Genomic DNA, 24,077 nt, shown 5'->3' with positions numbered 1-24,077 from the left:
GGTGCACAAGGACGTAAGTTTAGTGGGTGTAGGGGCAGGAATGGGCCATTGAGCAGGTTTTCTATGATCCAGCAGACCGGGGAAAGGAGCAGTCAGAGTCTTCAGTGGCTTTTGCAGGTCTTTTATTTAGATTTACTAGGCATATGGCAGGCAGGGGTGCTGGGGGGCTGGGAGGCTGGCAGTCCTCCCAGCCCCCAGCAAGTCTTCACTCTATCTGGGCTCTCCAGCATTTTCTCATGGCCTTGCTTCTCTGCTCTCTCGTGGTTCTCTCTCTCGGCTTCTGCTGGCATCCCTGTGACGCCGCCCTTAAAAGCCCAGTCTCTTAGCTCCGGTGTACCCACTTCAGGTGCCCACCATCAGGCATGTATTCAGGACCGCAGGGTTCCCTCATCTATCCTAATGGTGGGAGGGCAGAAAAGCCTGATACTTTTTCCTTGCCCTACAGTGGGGTGTCTGAAGACAGTCTCACAATAGCAACAACTAGAAAACACAATGGAAAAATCACATACAATGAAGAACTAACCCAATTAAATTAGAAAAATGGAGGTGAAAAAAATTTAAGCATAAATAATCTAGTTTATGTGTCATTAAGGACACCTAAAACTAGTAAAGAAAGATTATTTACTGCTACCATGGTACTGGTCATAAAAGATATATAAATTAAAACATAAATATGGGAGTATTTTCACAATGGCATTAACCAAATATCAGAAAAGTAATAACCAATGCTAGTTATTAGTGTCAGTTATATTTTCTTAAATTCATGGTATTATTTTCCATTATTGAATGGCAATATTGAGTTATTAAAAGGTAATTTAAGTGTTAAATTAATGGCAATATCTTCATCACTTAATGGTTGTCACACGGTGCAGAAACTGCAGATCCACCACCCGCTGAGCAGGTTTCTCTTCCTGCAAGGAAAGAGTTGGCTGATAATGTGTTAAGATCAGATTAATGGAGGAAATAAACATGTAATAAATAATAATAGTGTAATAATAGCAGTTGTCATTGTAATGGTTATATCTGTTGAAAATATGAGTTCTAGACTATGGATTTTTTAGGCTAATTTTGCCCTTATTTAAAAGAAACTGACAGATGTACTTTATAAAACTAAAGATAATTTAAAAATAAACGAATTGGAGAACACCAACTCATTTTTTCTTGTTTAACCATTGCCTTATTCTTTCAACATAGAAAAAAACAAGTAAGTTTGCTTTTCAATTTTTATTTAAAGAGTCTATGCTCCACAGCTCCCATTTACTCCTCAGATCCCCCGACCTGTCCATTTTAGAGATAAGGGTATGTCTGGGTTCTAAATTCTCCTGGATGGTTCATGATTTAAACTCCAATCTGGGACTGTGGTCATTTACATGGAAAGAAAACAAGCATTTTTAATGGTACGGCAGCCAGCTCAGTTTATGACTTACACACCTCAGAGGTTTCAGTTAGTGGAAATATCCCAACACCCTTATCTTGATATGATGTTGTTTATGGGTCAGAAAGAATATGTGTTTAATGAGAGAACCTGGTTTGTTATTTCTGTTGTATTCGTATATCAAATTAACCATGCATTCTGGAACAGGACACAACTTAAGTCAATCACCTCGATTCTCACACCTTAGATATTTTGTAGCTGACATGCTTAAATGCACAACTTGTATGTGAGGCAGGGACATAGACACACCTAGCAAAGTAAGAAAAAGGAAGTGAAATATCTTGTGATGACTGTTTGGTCTGGACTAAGGACTTGGAGTTCGATCTTGTTTTTGAAAATCATGTTGGCAAACTGATACTATATTTTTAGCATGCCTTGAATGGAAAACATGCAAGATATGTGAACAATATATTTCCAAATATGTCACATATTTATAAAACACAGTAAATGCATGACAGATTGAGTAGGATATGTGGAAAAAATAACAGCTGTGGTACACCCTATTTCTTAGCAAATTCATACACAACAAATGACATTCATGTCCTGTGTTTTGCAAAATCTATTTTTCAAGCATTTTAGAAAAAAGAGGTAGAGAATGAAAACAAAAATTTGCAAAGAAAAACCCCAGGAAGGATATAAATTCATGTGACCTGTCTTGTAATTATCATCGATAAAAGTAGCTCTGAATAGGTCACCTCATTTCCCCCCAGCATGCTGCTTTTTGATGGAAATGATATTAAATGAAGCATTAGAAGTAATTGGCATGTTAAGATAGGCTAAAATGTCAGATATGAGGAATAGCATACAGAAAGTTTCAGAATATAAAAAAGGTACTATGTGTGCCAATGATGTAAAGATTTACTTAGATGGAGTAGAATTGGTGTCAAAGATCCTAGTTTGTGGCATCAAAGTTAAGGCTGGGTTCTGAATGAAGAAAATTGTGACCAGGGACACTTGAATTTTAATAATAGGTTATAGAGATCCACAGTAAGTTTGAAGGATGGGAATTAGCATGAGAAAGGGCAGAAGCAGCATTCTTATGGGGATAGTTTTAGCAGTTGGGAGAACAATGGAGCCAATGCAACCTCTAAGGAAAGTGGCTTGAAGCCCATTGTATGTTTAATATAGATGTTTGTGATTTACAAATTAATTTTCTCATTTTCAAATCCATAATCTTATTTGGACGATTATGTAGGAAGGTATGAAAGGTTTTATCCACCCTGTAGGAAGGTATGAAAGGTTTTATCACTCACAGTTTCCTCATAAGGACACCAAGAATCTGTGATTTCAGGTCATAAAAAGAAGATCTGTCCTAACAGCCCAAATATTATTCTTTTAAGAGAACTGGGAGTACAGACCTTCCCCCCTCCCTCTTCTTTTCACTTCTGTTCATTCCAACTTTTCTACAATGAACAAAAATTATTTTATAACTATAAAAAATGACATTAAATGTTATTGCTTCAAACAAGAAACAAAATGTCTGCTCCCATGCCTTCTGGTCTACTGCCTTTTCACAATTCCATGCTTGATGCGCCAGAGTGGACTTTCCTTTGCCATCCATTACTGGACTCTGCCCCCAGGGAGAAGTCAATGTACAGAAGACAAGATGTTAGTTTGGAGAACAGAGTTGGCGTCCTATTTTCTACTATGCTGCGAAGTTCCGCCTATCTGTGCAACCTACTTTCCTGTTCTGTGTACTTTCTGCCAGATATGAAGTGTTTCAAGATTCTGAAGAAAACATTGCCTTATCAAGGGAGTCTGTTAAAATGGGAGTCTGTTAAAATATTGAACTCCTGCGGTTGAGTCTTCTGTTTAGCCTTGGCCTTATTGAAGGGAGACCCAGGCAGCAGGAATGTGGGCAGGGAGGGTAGGTGGCCAGGGGAGATAATGGAGAATGAGATGCATCATTTGGCTTGTGACTCAACTTACCAGGAGGTATCCTGAGCTGCCTCTGGTCCTGCCCTTGTGAGCTTTGCTCTAATGGAAAGTGTCTAATGAATGGACATGCCACAGAAACTTATAAGGGGGCGGTCTGATCTAGTGTCACAGATAATAACAGACTGGGCTGCCTCATTGACCTTGGGCAAGCAACTTAGCCTCTCAATTTCCGACTTTCTCTACCTGTAAATAAATGATCTCACTGAGAGGTGGAGGATAATTGAGATCAAATATCTGAAGGATTTTTAACTCCTTAAAATTCATCAGTTTTAAACTTTGAGGGAGCTATTGAACCCCTTTGGGAATCTAATAAAACTAGAAATCCCTCCCCCCCACCCCCTGCAAACATGTACATACCCATCAACTTTTCATACAGATGTGCAGGGTTTACATACAAATTCCCTGAAGTTAGAAAAAAAAATCTACCCTAGAAGAAAAGTGCTATAAACAAGTAAAAGATGAGTAATGTGTCATTTTATCATATCACTGCCATCCTCAAGGACTTTGTGCATCTAATGTGCTATGTCATCATCACTATCCTCATTTCATAATTATTAAAAATAAATCTGCTATCTTTATTGATGGTCATTCTTTCCCTTCTCCCACCCCCTGATTCTTTGGATGGGGAGTGGGGTTTGATTATTTACAATCTGAAAGTCTTGACACAAAGAATGCTTTTGCTGTTTCTCTACTGTATAAGACAACATAGGTTTCCTGCCATCTAACTAGACTCTCGTAAATAAGACCATGCATAAGTAAAGCAAGTTTTTGAAAAGGGCTCTTTATCACTCATGGACAGTTGAAAATGCCATGACTGAGAAAACCTGAAGAGCAGCCCTCAATACATTAGAGAGGACACTTGACATAAGCATTCAATCGAGACTGATTAAAATTTGCATAATTATTATTCTTTTTATTTATTCTAAAATAATCAAAAAGCGGAGGTCTTGAAGAAAGAGATCTTTAAAAAACCAGTATTTTCACACATAAGTTCCAAAGGAATCAGTTCATTTATTCAATAATGAAAAAAATCATTATTTTCACATTCCCACCTAATGTCTTCTGTTTTCTTCCATCATTATTTAGCTCGGCTGGGAATTAAGCATGTTCTTTAGTTATGCTTTTAAAATAATAATTCACACGTTATGAAGTAGCAGTGTCTTTTGAAGATAACTGGACTTCCTCCCTCAGGAGGACATTTGAGTTTGTTAAGGAGCTTTTTAAGCTTATGGTGGACCTCCTTTTTCTCTTTCTTTTGGCAGAATGTATAGGTATTCAGCATGCCCAAATCTGGAGTGTCTCTCTCTCTCTCTCTCTCTCTCTCTCTCTTTCTCTCTCTCTCTCTGTACATACACACATACATACATTAAATTTTTTCCTTTACTATCTTCTATAAAAGGAGCCCGCTATTGATTGTAGCTGACTGAGCCCTTAAGTTGATAGCTAAGCAAAGCTAACCCAGATAGGGATTAGCATTACATCAGCCGGCAGGCGAGGGAGCCTGGCAGCAAGCCAGCCTGTGAAAACGGAACGCGTTTGCGTCACTGTGTTCCCTTGGTAATGCTTCTTGGAGCCTTGTCAGCTGTCCCCTGAGGTTGTTTCCTTAATATGTCAACAGACATTCCTTAATCTTTAATGCTGAATAGCTCTTTTCCTTTTCCAAAAACACTTAGGTGACCAAGCATCTGGTGCATCCTACTGCTGTGATCTTTTAAAATGTGTTTCTTTCATGAAATAGGTGTTTGTTCTAGTCAAGACATTTGAGGGGCTTTAAGAGGTTTAGATTTCTGCTTCTCCATGTTAGGACCTATTTTTGAAGAAACAGGGCAGCCGGCTTAGTGCTGAGAGCTGCTTCTCTGCTTTTATCTTCCTTTGGAAAAGCCCTTATTCCCTCACCAGCTTATCCAAACCCCCTAATTATCCTGTTACAGTATGACATTTCATAGAACAAAACAACTGGTTGAAAGACCCGGCTGGAATTTGCCCCCATTTATGATTTGCTCTCTGACCTTGCTCTAAGAACATCAACGAAACAGGAGAACTCGTGGGTAGTGACCTTGAGCGTCCCCTGCTTATCGAGAGCCACAAGTAAGATTTGTCAACCACTGCCCATGTGAAATCTGTTTCCTCATTTTCCCAAAGTCTTTATTTACTATTCTGGTAACTTAATCTCCACTTTCATCTTGGAATATTTTACATGGAACAGTACCATATCCAAGTGGGGAATGGGAGCCTTGAGCTCATACCCCTTCTTCCCCCCCCCCCCCAGTAAACACAGCTAGAATTTGGGTTGTTTCCTCCTGTGCTATAACCCTCCAGATTGTTATGCAGTTGCTATAGCAGTTAATCACAGTCAATAGTTTGAGCTGCTTAAATTTGGAGAGAAGTCATTTGGGGTTTTTTGCGGGGAGGGGGTGTTAACGTGTGGGGTGTTATTAAATTCACATAATCTTGAGTGACCATGATGGAGTAATTGGGGAGGAAAAAGTCATTTTCCCCATGTGAACACCATACCCCACTGTCAGAGGGGTGCCTTTTACCACCAGCTGCTGGGGTGGAGGAGGGGTTGAGGGGGTTGTCCTCTGAAACCTGCTAAAAACCCAGAGAGTTCTGTGACTACAGAATCTTCCCTGAACTAGGGTTCCTAAGAAAGCCACTTCTCCATTCTGCCAGCTGATGTAACAATCCTGTTTCTGTTCTGCAGTTCTTGTGCTTCTTGTGCCAGGCCTCCTGGGACCTCCCTGATGATCCCCATTCAAGAAGATGCTCCCCCCAACCCAGTTCACCAGAGGAGAATGAAAACCCAGCTGTCCAAAAGGGGAGAGATTTAAAATCAATGGATTTTCAAACCAAAAGGAAGATTTAGAAATTTAGTGAAAACTCAGCTCCTGGTTCATTTTAAGAACAAGAAACCCCACGTCCAGAGAAGTGAACCTGGTGTGCCTGAGTTGGTATCAAGCTTGGCATGAGAACCCGTTTCTCTGCACAGACCTTTGCTCTTCTCTGTGTAACTGCCTGTTCTCGACTGGGGCTAGAGTCAGTCTGGGGGCAGATTGTGGGCCTCTTTGCCCCATGCCAGTGCCCTGGCCAGTGGGTTGAGAGGTTCAAGGACCATTGTGTGTTGCATGGAAGTGAATGGAAAAAATGGGGTGCATTTCCAAGAGGGTCTCACCTGAACAGAGCTCTGTTTTTCCTGGCTTAGCTGGGTGCCCACAGGAGAGCTTTCCTGTTTGCACTTCACTCAGACCCACCAGCGCGTGCTGTCCCGAGACCACACTCGTCCCCAGGCAGGAGTGGAGAGGCAGCCTGCAGCACAGCTATGGCTTCAGGGTCAGAGGCAGAGAGCCCTGGTGAACAGCAATTAGCTAGATATTACCTCCTTCTCCCTTAGATGCCAGGTGGGGGAAAGTAACATAGACACCTAAAAGGCTAGTGGAAAGGGACCCTCTAATATAAATCTCATGTATCTGGAATATATTTCTTTTTGTTTGTTTGTTTTTAAAGATTTATTTATTTATGCTTACAAGAACTGGGGTGTAAGCTAGAGGTGGGGGTGGTGATAGGATTCACCAGAGAGAGTGGGGAGCAGAACAGGCAGCTGTACTGAAATATGCTGCTGAGGGGAGCAGCGGGCGAGTCAGGAGAGGTCTGCTGTACCATGTGGGTCACCTCCCTGGCTGGAGATCGTACTCATGCTGTAGTGGCTGCAGATAGGTTGATAGCACTGTCTTTAATCCCTGCACCACCAGGGAGGTCCAAGAATATATTTCCCTCATTCACCATTTCTTCCTTTCCCCACAACTCCATGCATCCCTGTGGGCTGGGATGGTGTGAGAATGGCTAAGCTTGGGGACTTTGGCTTAGAGCCAGAACTTTGGGGTCTGGCCTCCTGAGTTTCAGTTTAGGCTCTGCTACTCCATAGCTGTGTGATCTTGGACAAGATTTTATACTCTTTAAGCCTTAGTTTTCTCACCTGGAAAATGGGGGTAACACTAACTTAAGGAATGTCATAAGGATTAACTAAGATAACATCTATAGTGTGCTTGGCAGAGTGTCTGGCACAAAAGTGACCAGTACATCTCTGACACTGCTGTCTGTGTATTATCATTACTTACAGGACCATTGGAGAGAAATCCCAAGGCAATCTGTAAACACAGATATTTTCAGTTATCAGGCAAGAAGGCATCGATAGTCAATGTATCTGCTGGGTGACCAGGGCAACTGTAGACAAGGAGTCAGGGTGGAGGAAGCAACACAAATTACCTGGGCCTTGAATGAGCAGTGTTTTTACAGAAATCTTGTATTAAGAGTTAGAGCCAGCTTGTCCTGGCTGGGGAGATTAAGATTCTACTTATAAAGACCTACAGTCCTCTGGACATATGGTTCAGAACCAGTGGGCACCTGGGTCTGAGCTACCTAACCATTGGACATGACTGTGGAAAGATAAAAGAAGCACAAAAGTAATCACAGATAGCTTATTTTTGGCATGTTACAGTCTAGGGAGGGCTTCACTGGTCTCTGTGGTACAGATGATGTACTATATTATACCAATGCCTTCTACAAATGAAGAAGTAAATTCTTAGATAGGCTAAAGGGCTTGTCCCAGTTGAAGAAAGAATAGCTATTGAGAGTTGGGTTTCTACTTTCCTTCCTCAAAATGTCTCTCCTGCACACATTCTCATGAATGCAAACAAGTGCACACACACATGCACGTACACATGTACACACACAGGCACCACACCTGCAGGCACACAGGTGCGTGACATTTGGGCATGCAGTATGCCAGGAAGACTCAGCATCTGCACGGACTAGCACAGGTCTGTGCTCTCCTTCCTCCAGTTCCTGGGAGATTTTAGTGTGGGGGAAAGGGGTGGAGCATCACGTAAACCCACCCAGTAACCAGAGCTTTCCACATCCCAAAGAGACTGGGGCTGAGAGACTAGACACAGGACAAACTGGAGTGTTACCCTTTTGTTTCCCAATATCTCTTTTGCCATCTTGACAGTTGAGAGAGTGGACTGATTTGGAAGTCAATCTTTCTGAAGCTTTGCAATGAGTCATTTGGCAAATAGCTACACGTATAAATTACAAAACCTTCATGTCACCTATGGAAACCCTTGTGTTTAGAAACTATTGTATAGGGGTGGAGGTTGGATTGGGTTTGGTTTTTTTTTTTTTGCACTTTTCCTCACTTCTGCCAAGGGAGCGGGTTTGGAGAAACACACCACCCCTGGAGTGTACAGTTATGTAAGTTTTGTCAGCCTGGAGGCCCCAGAAGTTATTCTTTCCATTTGTTGTGCCAATGTCTTTACTATCAGCGACACCTTTCCCTCCCATGCCTCTTGCCCTACTGACGTCAATTTGGCCAGCAGACTCCCAGAGTGAGCCAGGGTCTGCCACAGGGCCTGAGAGGCAGCTCTGCGTGTCCTGTGGTGCCCAGGGAAAGACTTCTTGTAGAAATACAAGGACATGTTTTGAGGAGGAATTTTCTTGCATTGTGTTCTCTACAGATTATAGGAGTTTCTGTTACTCTCTTGGGAATAGCAATCATTATAATAAAACCCTAAATCTTTTTATACTTATGATATGTATATGCTTTTCATGGCTGGCTCATTGAAACATTTTTTTCTGGAAACAAGAAAGTAGCTCACAATTTTTTAGTAGCAAACTTCTAATCCCTGCAGTTCAATGCATGCAGGAATTCATTTTTGAGCACTTCCCGGGGTCAGGGAGCTGAGATGATGGCAGTGAACAACACCCATCATGCTTCTTGTCCTCAAGCAGCTTTGATACCAGTAATGACTGCAAAAATTTTAAAGATGTATCATAAAACAAAGCTAGAATTAAGGTCATACATGAAGACTCACTCAAAATTGATGGCCTCATATATTTTTAAGTGGTTTTATCAAGTCAATTATCAGTGATCTGAACCTGAGGATTAGGGCTGTGTTTGTTTTCAGAAATGTGTTTCTTTTCAGACCTCATCTTCTGAATTCTCTGGTCTTTACTATACACAGATGTCCCCCAGGTAGCCTGATGCCACTGTCTGTGCTCAAAAAGGCTAGGTCTCTGCATTTTCCTATGGTGATGATGGGAGTTTGGCTATTAGTCTAAAAGGGTATACCATACAACCTATAAAAAATTGGGTTTTGCTAAAGGTCTTCCTTAGGAAAAGATTGATTGATAAGTATAATTCAAATGGTTCATTTTTCTTTGAGGCATGGAAAATATTTACATAAACTGCTTATTTTTGTAAATCTGGTCCTTGGTGAATTTAATTGGCTACTTGCTCATTCATTCATCTGTTGAATGTTTTGATGGGCCAAGCACTGTGATAGAAACATAAAGTTTAATAAGATAAGAAATTTGCCCTCAAGGAATTATAATCCTATAAGAAAAGTAGATGTGGAGACAATTGGATAGCTGTGGTAGGTGCTGTACTTGAGGTGGAGCTGATGGGGTCCACCTAGCATGGGTAAGGAAGCAAGGGAGCCTTCAAAGAGAGGCCACTTGAACTGTGTCTTTTGTACATATTTAAAGATACCTAAGTATCTCATAAGAGCCAATGCTTTGTCTCCATCCTTTCCTCTGCCAAAGCTGTAAGAAATTTGGCCACATTATCCGGCCACCAACAAACAACTACCCCAGCCCTTCTATCAAGTAAGCTGCTTAGTATTCTATTTTGTGCAATCAGAGATTAAATTCCAAATTCACTGGCACTGAAGATGAACCAGCTAATTATATACAGTAATTGCATTTAAAATCCATGCTTTTGAATGACTGATTAAATCTTTTTTAAATGCTCCTGAAACTCAATGTATCCAGCAATAGACTGTGGCTAAGGGGCAGTATATTTTTAGTCTGTAGTGTGGGCCCATCTTCGTGCTCTGTCACCCATGCCCTTTCCTTGAATTCAGTCTGTTCATTTAAAAGAATACTTTTGTCAGAATTGAAGAAGTAAAAGTATCTCTGTTTACAGACATGTTATATTTAGAAAAAACTCCACATACACATACAAATCTGTTAGAACTAGTAATTGCATTTAGTAAAGTTACAGAATACAAAATCAAAATACAAAATCAGTTGTATTTCTAACTACTAACAATGATCTATCAGAAAGAGAAATTAAGAAAATAATTTTATTTACAATAGCATCAAAAAAGGATAAAATACTTAAGAACTATAAGACATTGATGAAAGACACCAAAGAAGACACAAATAAATGGAAAGATATTCTGTGTTCATGAACTGAAAGAACAATAGTGTCAAAATGTTCATATTACCCAAAGCAATCTACAGGTTCAGTGTAATGTCTACCAAAATTCTAATGGCATTTTTTACAAAAATAGCAAAAACAATCTTAAAATTCTTCTGGAACCACAAAAGATCTCGAATTTCTAAAACAATCTTGAGAACAAAGAACAAAGCCAGAGATACCACACTTTCTGCTTTCAAACTATATTGTAAAGCTACAGTACTCAAATAACATGGCATTGACATTAAAATAAACATACATCAATGGACAGAATGGACAGTCCAGAAATAAATCCACAGACATATGATGAGCTAATTTTTGACAAAGGAACCAACAATATACAGTGAGAAAAAGATAGAAATGTGGGAAAACTGGACAGTCATATGCAAAGAATAAAACTGGACCCTTTTACTACCAACAAAAATCAGCTCAAAATGGATTAAAAACCCTTAATATAAGGGTCATACAACTCAAATACTTCTTCTTCTTTTTTTTTTTTTTTTAGATTTATTTATTTATACAAGCACTGGGTATAGTTAGAAGTGCGGGAGGGTGAGAGAATTCACCAGAGCCAGAGCGGGGAACAGAACAGGCAGACTGACGAAACACACTGCTGAGGGGAGCAGGGGGCGGCAGGAGAGGTCTGTGTGCCATGTGGAACCCTCGCCCGGCAGAAGGGGATCGAACTGGCGCTGCAGAGGCTGTGGGCAGCTTCACAATGCAGCGCTCAACCGCTGCGCCACTGGAGAGACCCTCAAATACTTCTTTGGTTAATGTTTCCTCATTGCAGACCTAAGGCTCAAATGAACATTTCCTTTGCTATAATTCAGAAGGAAAAAAAAGTCTTCAGGGCCTCTCCGGTGGTGCAGCAGTTGAGTGCTGGGCTGCGAATCTGCCCGCAGCCTCTGCAGGTCGGAGTCGATCTCCGGCTGCCAGCGAGGGTTCCACATGGCGTGCAGACTTCTCCTGCCGCACCTGCTGCTCCCCTCAGCAGTGTATTTCATCAGTCTGTCTCTTCTGTTCCCTGCTCTGGCTCTGGTGAATTCTCTCACCCTCCAGTGCTTCTGACTTTATTGATACCCAGTGTTTGTATCAATCAATAAATAAATCTTTAAAAAAAAAAGTCTTCAGTGTAAGACCTGAAACTATAAAACTCCTGCAAGAAAACATAGGGGAAAGGATCCTTGACAAGAAATTTTTGGATATGACACTAATAGCTAAGTCAAAAAAAAAAAAATTTAAGCAAGTGGGACTACATGAAAATAAAAAAAATAATATCTGCACAGCAAAGTAAACCATCAACAAAAATACGTGGCACAATGAAATGAGAGAAATGTTTGTAAATCACATATCAAGTAAGGGGTTAACATCCAAAACATACAAAGAACTTGTAAAATTCAATAGCAAAACAACAAATAGACAGATTTTTTAAATGGACAAAGGACCTGAACAGACACTTTCCCAAAGTTATGCAAATAATTGACAGGCATATGAAAAGAACTTCAATATTACTGATCATCAGGGAAATTAAATCAGAACTACAGTGAGGTACCTCCAAATACCGCAATGGAGATGTCTGTTATCAGGAAGACAAGAGATAACAAATGCTGGTGAGGATGTGGATAAAAGGGAAGCCTTATCACAGTTGGTGGGGTGTAAATTGGTACAGCCCTTATGGAAACAGTATGGAGGTTCCTCAAGAAATTAAAAATAGAACTACCATATGATCTAGCCATCCCACTTCTGGATATGTATTCAAAGGAAACAAAATCACTTTCTCAAAGAGATATCTGTGTCCCATCTGCACAGCAGAATAATTCATGATAACTAAGGTATGGTAACAACCAAAATACCCTTCAAAGGATGAATATAGAAAATGGCGTGTGTGTGTGTGTGTGTGTGTATGTGTGTATCTACATATGTAGATGTAATTATTAAATATTATTCAGCCCTAAAAAATCCTGCTATTTGCAACAAAATGGGCATTATGTATGGGATCACTTATACATGGAACCTTAAAAAAATAGCCACTTACATTGAAACAGAGTAGAATAGTATTTGCTAGGGATGGGGGATGGGGAAATGGCAAGAATTTGAGAAAAGGGTAAATGCAACCTTTTAGTTATATTGTAACAGGGTGGTCCCCAGGAAAGGGGGAGGTTCCAGGTTCCCTGCCCCACCCAAGGAAGGGTGGAGCTGAGCAGGAAGAGGAGAAGCTGCAGAAGAGACTGAGGAAGGAAGCAGGATGGAGCCAGGAGACCTGGAGGAGGCGCATGGAGCCTAGAGACATGTGAAGAAACTGTGCTTGTCTTTTGGTCGTGGACTGGGTGACACAGATGTGGGTGAGACCCGTGGGGAGGTGACAATGGCAGCTTTTATCTTGATGTTGATTTTGCTCTTTTCCTTCTGGGCTTGTCTGGTTGTTTCTTTTCTGTGGGTCCCCACTGGAAGATGCTTTAGACTTGCGGCAGGCTTTGGGGCCTTGCTCTGGGCCGATCCCATATGGATGGAGTTTTACCCACGAGGGGACGGGTAACTCTGGATGCTTCATTTAGAAACTAGACTCTTTGCCTTACCTGTATTGTTTCCTAGTTGCTTTAAAGTTCCTTCCCATTAAAGTCTCCTATGTTTTGTGTTGATGCGGCGGATGGCAGAACCCATTTAGAATAGGCAGGTTTGCGGGGTTTGGGCTGCCCCTCTCCCTGTCCTATAACAATATGATTAATAAGGTCTGAGATTTAATGGATAATCTAGTGACAATAGTTGCTAACACAGTATTATTTAATCAAATGTTTGCTAAAAGAGTAGATTTTGTGTTCTCATCAACAACAACAAAAATAATGAATTTGTGAATATGTGAAGCAATGGGTGTCTTCAACTCAATTGTGAGAATCTTTTTGTGTATAATTGAATCATCAAGTTGTACTCTCTAAACCTATTACAATTTTGTCAATTATACTTCAGTTAAGCTGGAAAAAAAACCAACTTTTTCAGCCCTTTAACGACCTCACATTTGTTTATCTGATGACAGTCAATTAGAAAGAGAGATGTGTGGGTAGGTGAACATATCTGCATCTTTAAGAAAAGCATGTGAAGCTAGAAGGAGAAAAGAAAAAAAAACAGACATTTTAGAAATAGTAAGGTAACCTACATCAATATTTAACACATATGTAAATGTCAATATAAGATGTGTGAACTAGTATTTGTGTAATTGTATAAAATATTACAGCAAATAATTATTTGTAAAAGTTTCCCATGTAATATTTTAAAGTTTATCATTTTAAACATTTACCATTTATAGCATTTAAAATATTTTGAATATATATTTAGGACTGTAGTGTTCTCACTTGTAATTTCAGTCATTAGTTATTAAAATGTAGTCAGTTGTTTATTAGAATTTATTCACAGAATCCATTATTCATTATAAACATCTGGGAAGAGAAGGTACAGAGACCTTATCCTGAGCTTAGCCAGTGCATGTGCTGAGGAATCCAATGTAGGATGTGGCTGTGTATTTGGAGAACATTCGGTTTAGTTTTCTCCCAACTTTATTGCTAGCTGAGGCTTTTGGAATTGTTTCAGTTCGATGAAAAGGAAGGATGTTATGTCAGATGAATCATTTCACTGTGTGTTGCTTTACAGAATCACTTCCCCTGGATAATTAATAAAAGATTGACAGGAAGAATGTCCCTGGAATAATTAGCAGGCAGTTTTAGAATTGGCACTTTTATATTTTCTCATTGTTCAGTCAAACTGAGCACCTAGTTTTGCCATTTGAGATGTTTGACAGTGAGGGAGGCAGCCTTAGAACCAGGCAGAGCTGAGCCTAGTTTCAACACAGTGTGTGCATTCCAGGAGTAGCTACCCCCATCCTTTTCAGAAAGACCCCACAGAATCTGCCCTTGACCTTGGAGAGACATCCCTGCCCACTTGCAAAGGGCTGCCTCTCCAGAATCGCCTGTTCCGCCTGCTGGTTTTGGCTTTTCCTAGCTCTGACTTGCCTCTTTATAATGAGATGAAGTTTCCGGTTTGCAGGCAAATAAGTCAGGCAGTGCGAATTCAAGTGGCACAAGGATTTTTCTGTTTTTACAAAAGATGGTGCAAAAATGTCTTCAGGACTTTAGCAGGAACTGTAAATCCTGTTTGGTCAAAAAACACGTAGAGCTCACACTAAGTTTAACTGCTTCTAATCCTGCAAAAGGAATGTGGGGACAGTAAACTCATTTGCTCTTTGGGACAAAATACTGAACTGATCATAGTTCTTATTTCTCCTCATTTTTTTCTTTTAAACTAATTTTGCTCTTTTTCACAATTATCCTTTCATATCTGTTTTACTTTAATAGAATAAAGTCATACTGATTTATGTTGCAATGTGATGAATAATCTTGATAACATTATTGATACTAAAAAAATATACCTCTGGTACTAATTAGGTGTGTGACTTCCTTCAAGTCACTTAAATGCTTTGAACTTCAGTTTCCCCAACAATAAAATAAAGGGATAGAACTGGAATATTCCTTTTAGGGCTAACACTCAATGGTTCTGATGTGGGTCAGGCTGACTTGGGGCAGAACCGACCAAGGTTTAATTGTAAAACAACTGAAGGCTTCTTTACTACCCTTTGGGGGCTCTGCCTCTCCCTTTCCCTCCCTTTCTGTGTCTCCTTCCTTCCTCTCTCTCCATCCTCCCCCAACTGTCCCTAGGAGCTCACTTCCCACCCTCCTTGGGATCTGCTGCCCCAGCACAAGAGCTCAGACTCAGAGTGTGAATGGCGGAGGCTGCAGAGAGGCCAACCCACCCTTCTTGGGGAGGCGTTCAGAGCTGCCCGCAGGCCCTCCAGACTTTTACCCTGATCTCTTGTCTCTAGTTGCCACCCTCACTCCTAATGGGAGCCTCATTCCAGCAGGATAAAATCAATCAGCTGTCTTTAAACTTTACCACCTAGGAATCCCCTGACCAGATATAAAGGAATCTTTTAGACCAAATGTACAAAATTTCTTTGAAAACTTATACTTTAAGAGTTCACTGAGATGTTGCATTCCACTCCATAATAGGTCATAAAAGGTCAATTTGTTTCATTATAAAAATACTGTTTTAAATAACATAGGGAGACTAGCTTATGATTAGGACTGAAGCTCCTGGGTAATGTTAGACAGGGAACTTCAGTAAGCCATGTGCACAGTTGCGAGAAGGACCACGTGCAGTTCCTGGGGCCCATCGAGCCTCCTTTCTTAAATATGCACAGTTGATATGCATTAAACGACATATGTGTGCTTTAGTGAATTCTAATCCTGGCAATTTTTGGTTGGTTTGATTTTGTGTTTCAGCTCAGACAGCCGGACAGGAACACTGAGGAGCAGGTGGGGAGTCTCATTTGCTCCCAGGGTGTGCCAAGTGAGAGGTCGTGGCTTTGCAGATGTCCTGGTCTGCTCACTCCAGGTGGTTTGGACCCACATCTGCTCAGGGCTGGTCACTTCTCCTTATGTCAGGCTATGGGCATCCTGTTCTTCCTGCCCCAGCGTTCCTCAACCCTTTCAATGCTGTTGGAAATTGACTACTTTGACAGTGAACAGAACTATAGCTAATGTTTTACAATTGACATGGCTAATTCCATGTACATGTGATTGTTCTGTCTCATCTTTGACAGGGTTTGTTTATTTTTGCCTCTGGCATTTAAAGGGAGCAGCCCCCCTCCTGCTGTGCCTTTCTTGGGCTGGGGTCCTGGGAAGGTTTGCATTCTGAAGGGAGCATATACCTTCAGGGCTGGAGTGATAGAGGACTCCTCCCAGTCAAATCCAAGTATGCCTTAGCCCATCTCTTTGACTGCTCATTTGCAACAGGGTGCACAGAAGAGTCCTACCTCACCAAGGGTGTGGGTGCACTTGAGCTGATTTTATATAGCAGGACACAAGTGCTAAGTATTATTATAGTAATAGGAAGAGAACCACCATTAGCATTTTTAAGCCCTGGGGATACTTGAAAATCAGAAACTCTCAGAGGTGGTGGTAATGGCTGCCTGAGAGCTAGGAAACTTGCTTATGCACAATCACCAAGCTGCCAGCATTTAACTCATCACTGTGCCGAGTAATTTGGAATTACATCAGTCTGGAAGGGGGCTGGGAGTCTGGAAGGGGTGGTAATTAAAAAAAAAAATTCTATGTGTTCATTTAATCAACAAATATCGACAGATCGTTAGGATTTGCTCCTGGCAGGGGGTTAAGGTTCCCCACGGTGAGGCAGGCAGACTCCAGGGAGGAAGGAGTAGTTCTGAGAGTCGGGGTTGTTTGGGAGCTGACAGGAGGCAGTAGAAGCTGTGGTAGATGGACACTGGTGCTGAGGATTTCTGGAGCCCTAGCTCAGGGCCTGGCACCATTTACACCCCCAGAAATGTTAGGGAGATGACTAAATAAGTGAATGAAGAGGACAGAAGTCAGAGAGCTCACGTAGACCTGTATAAATCCAGTCAAGTCAGAGGTAGCAAAGCCCAGGAGATATCACTGAGTGGCTCACAGAGACAGCACGATGGTGACTGACGTCCTGGCACAGATTGGAGTTGTTCATGTGAATCCAGGGGCACAAAGGACCAGGGTGAACAGAAGCAGGGCCGACCCTGGGAAATGAGCAGACCCAAGTAGCGCCTCCAACAACAGTGTACCAGACAATGGGACTTGCAGTTCACTCTCTCAGTCTTCACACCCACCACACCCTGGAGCCCAGTCTTTTCTCTTCAGGCATGTGCCTCCCAGCTTCCCTGGCAGCAGATTTTCTGACCCATTCTTTGATTTCCATCTCTGCTCTGTTTTGCAAATAACTTCTTGTTTGCAAATAACTTCTTGCAAATAACAACTCATAGCAATGATTTAATGATTGGCATAGGTTTGAGTTTTCAGATAAGGAACTAGACTCAGAGAGGTTAAATAGGTTTCCTGAAGTCACACAGCTAGTAAATATGAGGGCTAAGAGTTACAGCCACGTATGTCTGACTTCCTAACCTTGATTTCAATGCTTAAAACTCCAGAGAAGGAAAGCTAATGGATAAGGGAAGGGAAGCCAAGAAGTCTAGTGATTTACTCAGACTGCCCAGCCAGTGGGGAGATGGTACACAGACCATGCGCCCCCACTTCCGACTTCCCTCTTTCCTTTCTCTCTAACTCCTTTCTGTCTCTCTCTCTGTCTCTTTTCCTCTCTCTCTCTCTGCCTCTCTCTCTCTCTCTCTCTCTCTCTCTCTCACACACACACACACACGTGTGCAAAGTACACAGTGAAGTGCTGTTTGTCATCTGGTGATCTTTCAATGTCTGGTCACCATTATAAATGTGTGTTTGTGTGTTCAAATGCTGGCTCACTTTTTATTTTCCTCCTGTCTTCTGTCATGTGTCTATGGATAATTCTGAAATATTACTTTGCTTTACAATTTTGGACACACTCCTTAGTTTTGGATATCAATAGTAAATTTTTTTAAACTAGCATCCCTTGAGAAGAATCAGAATTAACTAAATAAGGGAGCAAAAAATGTAACTAATACACTGAACATAATATGACAATTCAATTCATTTCTGGGAACTCCTAGCAAGCAGCCATCTTCCAAAATACACCGCACCTTCTAATAGACCAGCCTTGATTTAAATCTCCATTACTTTCAAGATCATCAGTGTCACATTATTACCACCAGAAATGGCAGAGGAAAGCCCATGAGAATCTGGACTGTCATGTCATCTGTCTTAGGAGAACTATGATACTTTTAGGGGACACAGTGTAGGAACCCCAGAAAGAGAAGGTGTGGATTCAGCATAGATCTTCAGTGTCTTAAGTGCTTAAACCAAAATGTCTTCTTTGTTTCTGAATTTTCTCTGCTTTCACACACCTGAGATGAACGTCACCATTCTCCGTTGTCTACCTTCATAGACTCAGGCTGCTCTCCGCCCTTCTTGGGACACAGACTTTTGGAGCTACCCACCCCCACTGTAGTAAGCATGTCCAAATATTCCCATCTTCCACTTGAATAGAGAACTATATCAAAACTGAGCTGCTGTCATTGCTACAGTGGCATGAAACACTTAGATATCTGATTAAACATTGATTCATTCAGATCATTTTATGTTCACATTTTGAGGACAATAAAGCATCCTCTGGAGTAAATGAGCACATCTGAGATTCTGTCACTTGGCATCCACCCCTCTGACCTACCTCTCCCAACTCACTTCTCAGCATTGACAGCATCAGGCCCGTCTGGGCTTTGATGCCTGAGCCCCTGCCCCCTCTCACCCATGCCCTCATCACAGGTCTGCTTCAGGAACCAGCAAGGTCACCTCCTCTTTTCTGAGCTGTCATCAACTCACCCCAGCACCCCAAAGAGGTCCTTTCTGAGCTTCCAAAGTTGCCTCTTGGTTGCCACTTGGTTTCCTTGCAACTAGATAGATATGAAGCTCCTGGCTCAGGCCCTGCCGTGCTTTTGTGCTTCGTGGACTCCCCTGCACTATGAGGTACATTTAGAGATGTTGGCTGCAGACACCAATCCCAAAGATGCCAAGGGAAGGACCAGCAGGGACCCTCTTTCACTGACTCAGGGAACTCCATAATTTTTTAAAATCCAGTCCTTTGCTTCTCAGCTTACAGACATACACACCCTCAAGTCCTCGCTCACAGAGCCAGAAGAATTGAAGGAATGTTTTAAAACCTGAAAGTTAACAAATGTGAAAATAGGCCCATCTTTTTAGTACTTCCATAAGCAAGCTGTACCTTGAACGTTCAAAATAGTAAATTAGTACATAAGGTGTGTTTCCTCCACGCTTAGTCCCAAGATGAATATTTACTTAGACTTCTGCCACTAAGGGAAAGGAGAAAATAAGAAAACCACAGCCCATTACTTTTTAAGCGATGTACCTCATTACAGTGCACATATGTAGATAAATGAGTCTCTCTCTAAAAAAAAAAAAAATGTAGCTAGAGATGAGGCAAATATCAATTAATCAAGGACTGATGATCCAGTTTGGACCTAACCCAGGGGCTCACTTTTCTCTTTATTCCTTTTTTTCCAGGCCTCGTGGATATTCAGGCCACCATTGCCAGCTCGGGAAGGAACACAGCCATTACTTTTTCTACTTTGTAGTTGGAACTTGAATTCCTAAATGGTTGTTGTACCTGGTTTCTTCATAATTTACTCAGTTCCCTTAATTAAACTGGGTAATTTCAAGCTGTTTGTACAGAGGATCTTAATGATTTAAAACAAACAAACAAAAAAAATCCTCTACTTGGTCACTTCCTTTGCTCCCCAGGCTTGCTAGAGATGAACAACCTTTGGGGGGAGGGGCAAGGGAGGGTGCACAAAAGGGCTAGCCCTGTGGCTTGCCTTATGAGAAGGCTTTGAGAAGTTACTAGTTAAGGGATATAAAGTACTACAGAAACTTAAATTATTTCTGAAAATGCTAACCAATAAGACATTTCTCAAAAGGACCTCAGTCACTTCGGTATTTCATAGGAATACCAACTCAAGCAGCTTCACATAGCCATTATCACTTAATTACCAATATAAATCTCACCAGCACTTCCATAATTTCATTTGCAAATGAATACGCACACCTCCTAAATCATCCCCTCCTTTTCTTCCTCTCGCCTCCAAGTTACTCCTTGGCTGCAGGCTAGAGAAACTCCAGGGCAGCTGGGATTCCCAGAGGCTCCTGGTTGCCCAGCTCACCCATTCCAGGCCAGAGCACACCTGAAACCCCATGATGCCGAGTCTGAGCAACTGTACCCAGTTCCTTTTCAGACCCATAAATCCCTCCTGGCATCAGTGGGGACAGACACATGGCAGAAACCTGGCTCCATCTGTTTGAAAGGTTCACAAACCACAGTGAACTTTTTAGTGATCGGAGGCCAAGTTTCCGGTATGTAATGAAAACTGAAACCTGGTTTTGGGTTTCCTTACCAAATTAACACAGAACCAGTCATGACAAGAGGCGTGTGAGGTAGCAAGAACAAGCAGCGCTGAGGTGCAATGAGACACACAGCCTGAAGTTCTATTTCTAGCTCCACCACCAACTTGTGTGGCCTGAGGCCGGTCATCTACCCTTACTCCCCTTAGTTAACTTTCTCCACTATTAAGAAGGTGCTTTTTACTAGGACTTGTCTTTCTGGCACCTGAGTCTGGGGAGGAGCTATTCTGAGAAATAAAATCTATTACATTTATGATATAAGGCCTTCTGTCTGCCTTTATTATTATTATTTTTTTCAGGCTTCAGCTTTAGGTTTCATGCACACTGACACTTATTTGAACTTCAGCTTATGGAAAATGCTGGAAAAGTGGTTCCTGCATTATGTAAAGGGTTTGTCTATATGACCTCCCAGGTCCTTTCCAACTTAGAGGTTCTTTGAGTCTCTGAAATACTGTGGTGAAGGAGAACAAACCCAGGTTTGAAGTCAAACATAACAGATTCCAACTCTCAGCTCTCACATTTACTGGCTGTGTGACTTTAGACTAGTTTCTTAACTTCTCTGAGTCCAAATTCCTTATCCGAAAAACTGGGCCCATGGTAACTACCAAATCCTTGCCACGAAGATAAACAAGAGAGTACTTCTAAAGCAGGAAACACAGTGCCTGGCAAGTAGCAAGTGCCAGGGTGAATATTAGATTCTGTTCTTTAGTCACATAAGTCTCCGATGAGCCAAAAATATAGGCCATAATATTTTTGAATATTGCTTTTATCTTCACTTCCAGGTCCTACTTCAGAAAGAGAAAGAAAAAAGGAAATAAACAATAATTCACAGAGGCGTCTGAAAACATCAGCCATCATTGAAATGCACTTTCCATTCAAAAACTAGGTTATTAATTATTCATTGCTGTTAGAACTGAAAATAAGAACAGAGCTCACTGCTTCTAACCCAGAGTTTGACAAAAATAGTGTTCCAATTGCTTGATTTTGATCATTTCCTGGTCTCTATATAATAGATCCCAAATCAGAGTTTTGCAGTGTTGGGAGTAAACTTCAGACTGAATGTCTGTCAGTAATATTTAGTAAATGCCCTGGAATGACTGTTCACTTTACTTTTATTTCCACTCCAGGCAGTGCATTTCTGGGGGATTATTTCACTGCATGGGTGGCCCAAGTTCTTTGGCCTTCAGCCTCATGGCTCCTTCCACCGCTCTGGGCAAGCAATAACCACCCAAAAATGCAAGTCTTTCTTTCATGCCTCAGTGGCATGAGTAACATCATTAAGTCTTCAGGACTGAGGTTTGGGATTACGTAAAATTCTTACATTCCACTGTGTTAGCCGGCAAATACTAGAGTAACAAAGTGTTTGCTAGGTTTGTTTTCATGCCAGAAATGTGGCTGCCCCAATAAACAATCCTTGACAATTTTTCTCCCTAACTATTATATTTCATCGGGATTGTGGATTTCAAAATGGAAGCAAAGTGCCCAGTACTCCTCACTAGCTCCAGTGAGAATAAATTATGCAAGAAGAGACTGAGCTCTGAAATTCTTCAGACACGGGGAAATGCTGCTGACGTGTCCCCCCACAGGAAGAGCACAGCTGTGCAGTGTGGTGTTTCACATGCTTCTCTATAGATGAGCTTTCTAGAGTGTAAAAATGTTGCTGGGCACCCTGTAAGAGGAGACACAGTAACACATTTCCTGCAGGCCATGGGCCAGCTCTGGGACAAACCTGAAGTCGGCGCACGTGCACGGTGGATTCCGCGCGCCATCTGGTGGCTGAATAGTGGTATTGCGCACACCATCCGGGCTTTTACTTCATTGATAAATGATTCAGACAAGGAGCGTGTAGTAGGCTTATAAGTCCTGATGATGGGTGATCACTGGGGCCCCAAAGGAAGACACCGAGAGTAAGGTGTTTTGAATTCCATTCCTTATTTTATTACTGTATATTAGTGCCCTCAGCTTCTTCTTGAAATAGGAATAATGACCCTTCATCTAATACAGCATCCTCTGAGCACTTGGTCCCATAAGCCTTTTTCTAGAGGCCAGATCTCATAAGTCTTGGCACAGGAGTCCTTCTCCTGCTGCTGCTGGAAACACACATGTTCTCTCCTCCAGCGTTCTGTACCCTACATTTCCCAACACTGGGTCAAAAGCATCGTTATATTCTCGGAGTGGCCACCTCCTTCGTTGTTTATAATAGCAGTTCCAAAGCATGTTCTGGGGATATGGGTTTTATTATACAGAATTGTATTTTATTTTAAAAAGGCATTCCAAGTTTGGAAAACTGGTTACAGCAAATTAAAAATGGATATGATTGCAGGATACCGCTAATACAGAAATCATAATGGATATTTAAGAAGAAACTATGGTTTGCTATAGTTTCTAAACTTATCTGACATCCAAACCTTTTTCCTACCTCCACCTTTGAAGTGCTTCCTGAAGACATTGTATTGGATGAACAACAACAACAACAAACAAACAAACCATTAGGGTGAAATTGGCCTATTGTACTTAATGGGCCCATCATTAGATGACCATCTTTTTAAACATGGAGACCTGCTGGCTGGTCAGCTCTGGCTGTCATAACGTTATACAGGCAGGACAACTTAAGCAACAGAAATTTATCTTCTCAAAGTTTTGAGGCTAGCAGTCCCAGATCAAAGTGTTAATAGGGTTGGTTCTTTCTGATGACTCTCTCCTTATTTTAGATGTTTCTCTTCTCCTTAATTGCTCATATGGTCTTCCTCTGTATATGTCTGCATCTTAATGTCATCTTCTTATAAGGACACCAGTTGTGTTGGATTAGGGCCCACTGTAACCACCTCATATGAATTTAATTACCTCTTTAAAGGCCCTGTCTCCAAAGATAGTCACATGGAGATACCAGCAGTTAGGACTTCAGCATGTGAATTTTTATGGGGACACCATTCAATTCATAGTAGAATTTTTGTACATGTTGGAGAAAACTTGTGCTTCAATGGAAAACTATTCATTATTTTAGAGCTGAGTGAGAAAACGACAACCAGTGGGCCAGTTATGGCCTGCCACCTGTGTTTATAAAGTTTTTATTTTATTTTATTTTATTTTATTTTATTTATACAAGCACTGAGTACAGTCAGAAGCGTGGGAGGGTGAGAGAATTCACTAGAGCCAGAGCGGGGAACAGAACAGGCAGACTGACGAAATACACTGCTGAGGGGAGCAGTGGGAGGGGCAGGAGAGGTCTGCATGCCATGTGGGACCCTCGCCAGCGCTGCAGAGGCTGCGGGCAGCTTTGCAGCCCAGCATTCAACCGCTGCCCCACTGGAGAGGCCATGTGTTTATAAAGTTTTATCAACACAAAGATACACTCATGACTTTCATGTTCAGCAGCAGAGTTGAATAGTTATAACAAATATCCTATGATTTACAAAATCTAAAATATATACCCTTTTTATAGAGAGAGACTGGTGTAGGCAGCTCTTCAGAGTCATCTCATTTTAATTCTGTAGGTACACTATACCTCTCATTGCTT

This window comes from Talpa europaea, assembly GCF_964194135.1.
Source record: "Talpa europaea genome assembly, chromosome: 14".
NCBI lineage: Eukaryota > Metazoa > Chordata > Mammalia > Eulipotyphla > Talpidae > Talpa > Talpa europaea.
This window is presented reverse-complemented; position numbering follows the sequence as displayed.